This window comes from Diaphorina citri, unplaced genomic scaffold (assembly GCF_000475195.1).
Source record: "Diaphorina citri unplaced genomic scaffold, Diaci psyllid genome assembly version 1.1 scaffold558, whole genome shotgun sequence".
Classification (NCBI taxonomy): Eukaryota; Metazoa; Arthropoda; class Insecta; order Hemiptera; family Psyllidae; genus Diaphorina; species Diaphorina citri.
In genome coordinates, this window is record NW_007377992.1 from 30,817 (window position 1) to 41,966 (window position 11,150).

Below are 11,150 nucleotides of genomic sequence, written 5' to 3' on the forward strand. Positions count from 1 at the left end.
CAGTGGTTCCCCTCTATTCTTTCCGCTTTTCTAAACTATGCCACAACGCACACCTACAGTCTACGAAAAATCAACTATGGGAACTATTTAACGTTAAGGGTTAGGTTATGTACAAGAGCTAATACAAAATATTTATATAAATTAAATCATTACATGCTCACCCTCCTGCTTTCTGGCAAGATATTTTTTCTTTTTCCCCTTTCTAATAGAAATTCAGTGGTTCCCCTCTATTCTTTTCCGCTTTTCTAAACTATGCCACAACGCACACCTACGGTCTACGAAAAATCAACTATGGGACTATTTAACGTTAAGGGTTAGGTTATGTACAAGAGCTAATACAAAATATTTATATAAATTAAATCATTACATAGGTACACATTAATTTAGTATTTGTTAACAAAATATATAGAATATAGGACTCGTTTTCAGATCCTCAGGACCTATTATCTGTCAGCTTAACTCCGAACACAAAAAGCCTACCCAAGGCTTAGGTGTAGGGGCAAATAGCCCTAAAGGTTGGGTTAAGCTTCTACGAATCTCTAGTGGTTGGACAATATGGGACTCAAACATTTGAAATCCTTAGGAAATCGTCAAAAATTATAAATCTTTAGGACCTAATTCTAGGGCGAATTTCCATATTGATTCACGACGAGACGAAAAATAGACTTTGATTCGTCTCGTGGAAAAATCACAATCAAGACAAGGTGTATTTCTCGTCCCGTAGATTTCGATACGAGACGGGAATATTTCCTATCAAACGGGAAAATCAAAAATTCCCACTGTCCTGAGGGAAAAATCTCGAGGAGAGATCTTAGTCGTCATTAAGTCCCTGTGGAAACCAATTTTTTCCCACTTCTCTAGGCAGTAAAACCGGGAAATTTTCTGTTGAACGGAAAAATTCCCAGTGTCCTGAGGGAAAAATCTTGTCGAGGGGAGATCTTAGTCGTCATTAAACCCCTGTGAAAATCAATTTTTCTCTCCTTTTCTGGGAAGTAAAACCGGGAAAATTTCCTGTCGAACGGAAAAATTCCCAGGAAAAATGTCCTGTGGGAATAATCTCAGGAAAAATTGAAAATTTCCCCAGGGAAAAATATAAATTCCCAGTGTCCTGAGGGAAAAATCTTGTCGAGGGGAGATCTTAGTCGTCATTAAGTCCCTGTCGTTTTTCTTCTTCTAGCATAGCGTCCAGTTCATCAGTTAGGTTGGCTAACATGTTGCCAATATCATTGAGAACATCGGCTGGTTCTTTCCTGGCAGCACAAACATTCGTACCACAGTCATCTTTGCCAAACGGCGGCAGAACCTCTAAGGTCAAAATATAGAATACCACAAGAGGTCACTTCTGGTTGACCTGATGTTATTTCCTGCGCGACCTGCACTAGAGATTCGCAACCTGCATTAGAGAAGTACATTAGAGATTCGAGACCTGCATCACGAGTTGCAGTTCCGAATGAGATATGAGTGAGAGTTTTGAGACGTTTAGCTGCTCTGTGGAAGCTGGAAGATCAATAAATAAATGTCCGCGCCGCGTAATGGCTGTAGAATTGCATATTGAACATCCTGAGAATGGGAAGCTAGATAAATCTATTAAATAATAGAGGTATGTATACTATTTAATAGAAATACTGGGTGCACTTTGGACCATTCCTGAAAGGAACCAGAAGCGAGATTAACCTTCTCAAAGTGCACTGAAAAAAAAAAATGGTGACAGGGTGCCCCAAGTTTAGGGTAGAAGAACTCTATACTTGGGTTACTTCCCCTGATTTAGGCTCTTGGAATGCTATATTATAGTGTCGAGCTTCCCGATATAGAGTTCAATATTAGAGCGCCGGAACCCAATCACCCGATCAAGCTGCCGGCACCCTAGTTTTTTTTTTTCTCAGTGTGCCACCAGATAAAGAGGCACAGAGTACCTAACTCCCTCCTGGTAACGGCAGTACAACTGTGGAACTCAGAGTCCCAAACTTGTACCTACTTCTGTACTTTTATGGGTACTCATATTTCACGAAGCTTTTACGAGCTTTGAACTTTACTAAGCAGAAATTACCTATTACTTATGTACCTATACCTAACTAAACTGCATACCAAAGTAGGTACTTTGCTTACAAAAGTTCATACTCATAAAATATTGAAAGCTGTGCGAGCAATTTGTAAGTTTTACGATACCTGAATAGTCTGCATTCTTTATGTAAGTTGGCCTAATAGTTTCGAACTTTGAATATCATCATATTATGACATGTTTTTTACGAGTAGGTTTTTATAGGCATCCAATACATCGATTGCAAGCTTGTTGAATCAACTAGAATCAATTCACTATTAGATAGCTATTTACACTCATCTAGCCATGTTTTTTTTTTTTTTTTTTTTTTTTTTTTTTTATCAGGTCAGTGGCCCCTTTCTGAAGGCAACACTTGAGGGCTAGATTTCCAACGCTAATGTTAATCTATTATGACATATGACTACTAGAAAGTAAGTATGTAAGTAATAAACAGTTATGTATAGGAATGTAGGTACTCCTACTACTTCTGCCTTCTTCTGTCTGGTATTCTAGACATCTTAGTTGTCTTCTAGATTCCAAATCAAGTGGTCCGTTTCTGCAACACTTGAGGAAAGTACCTTTAAGAAGGTATCGTCCATATTGCTGCTTTGAATAAGTCAGACGACGAGATTTTGAACCGTTCTTAAAAGTTTCGGAGACAGGATATATTCTTTTCCGTCCCACAAGTTTTCCTTGGAATATGAGGTGGAATATTTCGAACTTTGGACCTCTTATGATCAGCCTTTTGGACCAGCCTAAATATATTTAAGCTTCCTCTTTTTCAATTCATAAAAAAAAAACATTGCGTAACCATTATTATACCTATGTATAAAATATAGCAAAGTGCAGAGTTGCTAAACTGGCTCTCAGGAATGGTATGGGCCACTGGTATCAGTACAACTACTGCTAGAGGGCCAAGAACCAAGAAGTCATACAAAGCTTTCTTTGCCCAAAGCTCACAACCAGGGGGTAAGTGATACCTGATACGCATATTCAAACATCTTGAACAACTTTACAATCTTTACCAGCTGTAAATAGTCATAAAATACCTTCCTCTCAACAACTACAAGTAATGAGCACCTTTATCTACACACAAATATACATATAAATATCTTTATCTGATACAAGTTTACAAGTATTAAGTATAAGTACATAATATCGAATAAAAAAACCATTGCGTAACCATTATTCTATGTATAATGTCAAAATATAGCAAAGTGCAGAGTTGCTAAACTGGCTCTCAGGAATGGTATGGGTCTCTGGTATCACTACAACTACTGCTAGAGGGCCAAGAACCAAGAAGTCACACAAAGCTTTCTTTGCCCAAAGCTCACAACCAGGGGGTAAGTGATACGCATATTCAAACATCTTGAACTTACAATCTTTACCAGCTGTAAATAGTCATAAAATACCTTCCTCTCAACAACTACAAGTATTGAGCACCTTTATCTACACACAAATATACATATAAATATCTTTATCTGATACAAGTTTACAAGTATTAAGTATAAGTACATAATATCGATACAAAATCCAACTCTGTATCTGCACTCTATCTGCTGAAGAGTTGTTCTGAATTTGGTTTCTGAACTCTTGACATTTCCGAGCAGGATCTTCCTGGCAGAAAAGCGGTAAAATGCCGCCAACCGTTGCACCGATCTTAACCAAAAGTTTCGTGTCGCATCCTTGTCACACTTGGCATCTACATACCAAATTTCAAGTCTCTAGCTTTTACCGTTCTCGAGATATTTTGTTTACAGACAGACAGACAGACAGACAGATACTAATAGAACCCGATTATGACAAGTTGTTATAGAAATATAGAGGAAGTTGTTGTTGTTGTTATAGGAAGTGATGTAATTGAACATTAGCGTGCTATGACTGGAAATGAAAGGTCGAAATTTTCGATGGGAAGACGCTGGGAAGTTGTTTGGGTGTTTAAAGGTGTGTCCAAACATAATCGGCCGGCCGTCGATCGATATCGATCGACGAGGGGAATCTATATTTCGAGCAGGATCTTCCTGGCAAATACTAATAGAACCCGATTATGACAAGTTGTTAGAGGAAGTTGTTGTTGTTGTTGTTGTTGTTGTTGTTGTTGTTGTTGTTGTTGTTGTTGTTGTTATAGGAAGTGATGTAACTGAACATTAGCGTGCTATGACTGGAAATGAAAGGTCGAAATTTTCGAATTTGGGAAGACGCTGGGAAGTTGTTTGGGTGTATAAAGGTGTGTCCAAACATAATCGACCGGCCGTCGATCGATATCGATCGACGAGGTGAATCTATGTTTCGAGGCAGTGTGAACATCTCACAGGGGACATCGATCGACGGTCGGTGGACTATGTGTGGGAACAGCTTAAGGAAAACCCTTTAAAACCTTGTATGATCGTTAAAATGGTCTTTAAGGAAGAATTTACCAATACCTCCATCCAGATATCTTCTTTAAACGATCTTCCTCGTGTGAAAAAAAAAAAAAAAAAAAAAAAAAAAAAAAAAAAAAAAAAAAAAAACCAACCAACCATCAGCCAATCTGGATTCAGATTTTACATCATAGAGTACCTATTTAACCTCTCATCACCTTCTCTTACATGGTTCACCTCTGTATACTACCTGCCATATGGTTGCCATATCTCTATATAATCATAAAGCCATATCTCTAATCACATCTCTAATGAGTACGATTCTCACATCTTCTTCCACCTCATGAGCAGCATAAGCTGTTACATGAAGAATTCCGCGACTAGAAATTCTTCCCAGTCCTGTTGCGTTTGCCGAATATAGCTATGGACAGGCCCGTTCTGACTCCGGTGCTAACTCTTAAAATGGGCTGGCCCCGGGCCCTTGGACAAATGGACCTCCCCTTGAACGGCCCTGGCTGTAGAGGTGATTTTAGGACTATTACGAGACCCATTCCATCGGACGAATCTCTACATCTCAAGTGCCTGAAGGTGGGCAATAAAATTGGTGATGAGTTGAATAAAAATTAATGGCCAGGCGGATTTCGTTAACTGTTGGGCGATTATTCGGCGATTTCTATCTCTTACGTACTTACCTACCTACAGATTGTACAGGCAGATGTTGTTAACTGTAGGCGATAATTTGGTGATATCTTTTATTCTTCAGGTATACGAACACTGGCGTGAACTGCCTAACTTTGAACCCGGAAGAAACCTGGTTTGGTAGTTTGCAGTTTACCGATCGATTCTGAATTGCCTCTCAAACTTCAATCTGTTTGCCTACAGATATCTGAGTATAGGTATCGATGTAATGTAATGTAGCTTTATTTATTTTCCATATAAATTTATACAAAGGTAGATAGGTACAATGGAAAAATTATTCAGATATTACTCTATTGAGCAAACTTAAGAGCGTGTAAGGGAGTGACAATGGTTTCATATGACATACAATAAATTGCCTTCGGACTTTGCCTGACACACTGCCTGTGCCGCTGTAATGCCAGCAAACTCGATGCCTAATCTCGATTATGCTGCCTACTGCCTAAATAAGACTGAAAAGTCCCTTTACCATATCCGATCTTAGAATACCTGAGCTATTGCTATTGGAATACTTACAGCTGTTGCTACAAGTGCAGGCGTACTGAACCTTGTTGTACTCCATCGTATTGAACAAACTATTCGGATTCAGATGAAATCCGTAGTTCTTGGTATTACTGGTGGCGAGGATATCACTGTTGTAGTAGCTGCCTTCTGATTTTTCCAAAAGGTCGGACACTCTATCCTTCCACCGAAATACAGCACTCGTCACTTTGTTTAAAAACAAAATGACTTTCTTGATGACCAGGGCGATTTTCTTGATAAACTCACTCAGACTGGATCTCTGCTGGAGATCACTGTTCACGAACGGCAAGTATTCGTGTCTGTTCCGACTCGGAATCGAGTCATGGTCTTTGTTTTTGAATTTGTTGAGAATGATATGAAAAACACTACACAAATGAACGATCAACTCTGACTCCGACATTTACGAGTGATAAAACACTTGCAACTTCGAACGAAAGGTTAGAGAGAACAAAATGGAATTGAAAATAATGATGAGGCTCTTTAACAAGGATGCTTCTGGACAGTAACAATCCGGAATGTATGCTCAGTCTGAACTGATAACAGGAAACAAAACTAAAAATAAACCTTTTTTCGAACTTCGTTCGTTTCTAGTTGGTTTTGAAAGAAAGATAAGAATAATTATAGAGGAAGTAACTAAAGTCAACCAGGGACCATAGGTGCGCGCGAAAAAACCTCGATAATGAAATCGATCATAATTGAGGAAAAATCTAATTATTATGTGAGAGTTGTATCAAAGTACAGAATTTAACTTTATAATATTTGTATTGTGTGTTGAACCCCTACCACATACAAGTGAGAGAGTAATCCTCTCTCACTTGTATCCTGATTTATATCAATCTGGCTGAGTATGTTATCCCTGAAGATAAGAATAATTATAGAGGAAGTAACTAGTCAACCAGGGAGTCAACCAGGGACCATAGGTGCGTGCGAAAAAACCTCGATAATGAAATCGATCATAATTGAGGAAAAATCTAATTATTATGTGAGAGTTGTATCAAAGTACAGAATTTAAATTTATAATATTTGTATTGTGTGTTGAACCCCTACCACATACGAGTGAGAGAGTAATCCTCTCTCACTTGTATCCTGATTTATATCAATCTGGCTGAGTACGTTATCCCTGGACCATAGTAAAATCTTCTTTGCAAGCTCAACTGGTTTCCTATGGTTCAGCTAGCAGCTAGTATGTAAATCTGCCTTTGATATTTGTCCATCATCTATCAATACTGTAGTGGTACGTTATCCCTGGACAAACGATAGTAAAATCTTCTTTACAAGCTCAACTGGTTTCCTATGGTTCAGCTAGCAGCTAGTATGTAAATCTGCCTTTGATATTTGTCCATCATCTATCAATACTGTAGTATAGGAAAGAATATAAAAGTGTTGTGAGCGGATGGGAAGTTGCCTTTACTATTTGAAATGTCGCACATCGGCATCGTTAGACCGACCACTCACTGTCAGGTAGACCTCACAGGTACGCCTGAACAGGTCCGCTAATCAAGTCTAATACCTGCATGAGTGGCCCGCCTTACAAAAGTTTGAAGTATCATCACCGAAAAGTCCTAATCTCTTGACAATGTGTTTCTAAGAAATTACCTATGTTAATTTTGATTTGGTCACAAAGAATCCGACGTAATGAATTCATATTTGTTCGTCGGAATTCACACTCAGGTCTTTGTTCCACGAATTTTTACATAGCTAATGGGTGGCAATCAGTTCCAAGTACCTACTAATTGCTCCCATTTTTCTTTCTGTTATTTGCAAGTCCCCATCACTCCCAATCAAAGAGATCAATCAGCACGCTTCCTAGGTCGCGCTGCCTGCCATTTGCAAGGAATTCGTCATGCACCCGAAACGAGAAATGACCATACGAGATGAGATTTCTCGTGTTGTAACTTTCGAGACGAGAAATTTCTGAGGTGTTTGAATACATGTGGATTTTTGTTCATTAGGGACGTTTGAATGAAAAACTACCGTGAAGTCCACGTCACATTCTCAAACAAGAGACTAATCTTGGCGTTTTCCTTCTCCACCAAATGATTCCCGAAAACCATTTGACGTACGCATAATTCATGCTATGTCTGAGCCGTTTTGGCACCCCAAACTTTGGATAGTCCGTCAATAAATTTTATTGACTCTCTAATTCAATTACTATTATTCATACTCATTTTAGAGATACCTTTGACACAGACTCACCAAGCCTAATCTTGTATGGAAGAATACACATGTCTAGCAGTAGACAATTGTAAACACTGTGGACACCACTTATAATTTGAAAGAGTTTTCCTGGAAAATCTAACACAAATCACATGTTTTGCTATTAGTTTATCTCCGTTTGTTTCTTCAGCGAATAATTCAACCATCCCTGTGGCATGCTAATGAGACATGCTATCATATCATGAACTACCGTTTAGTCGGCACACTATTGTTAATTACAATTATTTCATTAATGGCCGTGCTTCATTTTCCTTAAGTTTTAGAGTATTTAGTCATTAGAAAATGGGATAACCAGTTTGAATTGGACATTCCGGATTGCTTGTGTTTTTAATTTTTAAACATGTTTCAATCTAATCAAATTATACTCGTATGATGTCATCATAGCATGCTGGATGCTGGTCATATGTGCCTCAAAAAGCAAAGAAAATTGCATAGATAATAAGATTAATAAGTGTTGAAAAAAAAATCCAAGAAAATATGAGGAGTTATGTTACCAGTTATAAAATCAACCGGAAAATTCAAGTCTAATATATATATGTAACTTTGTTACTTCAGCTCCAAACAAATGCGATTTCGTCACATAATATTGGAAACTTTCAGCTTTCAGGCGAAAAGAAGTCATAAGTCACCATGGCAAAAGGCACACACCCTTTGTAAAATAATACTGGACAAATTACCTATTGAGATAACCAAACATCTCGAGTTTCTCTCATTGAGATTTTCAAAAACAATAAAAAGGTCTATCAGTAATTAACTGGCTTTTGTTTCCCTAAAAATGTGTCAATGGTCATGAAAAGTCTATTTATTGTATAGAAAAGTCCCCCACCGATTTAAAAAAGACTAATGACATTTTATCAGCACTAACAAGTGCTTTCAGAGATGGTGCCAAAAAACGTTTCGAAATATTTTGGAAAATTTCCTGAAAAGGCTGTTCAATCAGAGACTGGCCTGATTTTATGCTCTCAAGTGTATAAAGACTTTTAATCAATCAAGTCTTTAATTTAATCCATTCGTGATCTCCATTGGTCTACCCTTATCTTAATATATTATGGTGCTAATAACTGCGGTGTTTTTACAGTGCGATTGGTTCTTTTTTTGCTCCGTGCTTTGGTGATATTGTTGTATTGAGTCTTATCGGGAATTAGGTACTATAATTCTCTCTCTTTAGGAGGTCATTCGCTCACGAAGTAGACAAAAGAAATTATTGGAAGCTAAATATAATTCGAATGGAAAAAAGTGGACCGAAGTAACTGGGAGCAGTGTCGAAAAGGTGACCTTATGAATTGTAGCATTGACTATGTGACTGTCAAGTCGTGCCGACACTACCGACTCATGTGTTAGAAAATCTGCTGCAAGTTCTGTTTAAACTTTTTCGGCTTCCACAAAAATGGTCGAGAATGGAAAAAAGTGGACCGAAGTAACTGGGAGCAGTGTCGAAAAGGTGACCTTATGGATTGTAGCATTGACTATGTGACTTGCAAGTCGTGCCGACACTACCGACTCATGTGTTAGAAAATCTGCTGCAAGTTCTGTTTAAACTTTTTCGGCTTCCACAAAAATGGTCGACCGATATCAACGGAAACACGTCCACATGAACTTTTTTAAGTCCACCGAAATCCTTTCATCTTACTTCACATACTTTATATGGGTTCTAGTCGATGTTGAACGACATTGGTCTGCTGTAGTGTCGACACACCTTTAAAAATGGCAATCATTATTTTGACGTTAGATAAATAATGATCAGCCCTCTGGGTCCAATTAAAATATCAAAGGAAATCAGATACCCTAACATATCTCTTGGATTTTTCAGACTTCGTGTGTAACACATGATACCTTTATGGAACCTTTCCTTAGAGAGATGTTGACAAGTGCGTTTACATGGTTGATCAATAAATTGTTTTCTTCAAAAAGTTGTCAGACATTTGATACCTCAACGACCTTGCTTTTTATGCAGAAAGTCTCGGGTTAGAATTTCAGACTGAAGAAAATTTTGTACAGCTCTCCATAATATTAAGATACAATAAGTATATATACTCTTACATAATATGAGAAACTATCATGCAGTCCACAACATGCACAAATTCACACTACGCGACGCGGCGCTCCATGAAAATTGTTAATTAGCTGACAAAAATAACCGTGTTGCATTTTATTTCAATATTTTCAATATGCGAATTCTGCAGAATAGAACAATGGAGACGGTGTTATACACGTATTTTTGGGTCATAAAAATGCCTGATAATATGCAGGGTCATTAAAAAACCAACTTTTACCTGAATATTTATTATTTTATTTAAAATAATAGAAAGTAAAAACTAAAAGTCCACATAAAACCATGTTGGAAAGATTCTTCCCTGTCATTTAAATTAGAGAAATTCAATACCTTCGTTCCTAAATCGTGAATATATTCAATAATAATTAATCAAATATTAATTTTATTCATCAAATGGAATTTTAACTCTTGAAGTACGGATTTTCAAAATTCTTTATGCTACAAAGGATAAATTATCTTATTGGTTTGTGATATCGGTATCCTTAGGGACAGGACTAGGTATGGCTTACCCGCTTTAGTCATCTGTAATCAATCGATTTGCTTTCAATCCAACACAATTTCCACTAAGGATGACAGAATCTGAACAAAAACTGCAATCAGTGTCCACTTGTAGTCACAAACACTTAATTTATACAGAAAGTTGTAAAATGTTCAGAACTTTCCACCAAAAGTTATAGGTGTTACAAGTCACACTTCCGCAAACGTGTTAACAGATGATTATTTGATTCGTTCAAAGCTTAATGAGCTACTGATATAAAAGAAGACATTAATGAAAAGATTCTTCGATTTCAGTCATGTCTGGGATTCTAAAAACCTCAATATATCAGGATCATAAAACTTGTGTACGTACAAGTACTTTCAAAGATGAATTTAAATCACTTTTAATAGATCCGATGATTTAAATGAGATAGTAAACATAAGAATTATTTCCATTTTATCCAAATAAAAAACTCGGAGCAAAGATTAAGGCAAAGTCAATGTAAATACTGATTTGGATTAAGCAAATGGCGCTGCAAATATCACAAACTCAGGGCAAGGATGGAACAAGAAGTTGTATTCCAATATCACTGGACTTCTATTTTTTATTTTTTTTTTTTTTTTTTTTTTTTTTTGATGGGAATTAATATTAAACATCAGTAAGTCCAGCCATAAACAAATGGTTAATTACATTTGCATACTCTTACAGGATAGCCATGGGTAAAACATCATTCATGAAAGTACAAGACCTACTGACCGCAAGGAGAATACCCATGAAGCTAAGGAA

The 11,150-nt window shown here is 37.2% G+C and overlaps 1 long non-coding RNA gene across 1 annotated transcript in view; it reads right to left on the reverse strand.

Annotated features, from left to right (window-relative positions):
* Positions 1–373: 373 nt before the first annotated feature.
* The window catches only part of LOC113467817, a 16,243-nt gene continuing 5,466 nt past the window's right edge, over positions 374–11,150 (reverse strand). The window contains exon 3 of the long non-coding RNA XR_003391763.1: positions 374–1,250. This is a non-coding gene — a long non-coding RNA (uncharacterized LOC113467817). The remainder of the gene's footprint in view (positions 1,251–11,150) is intronic.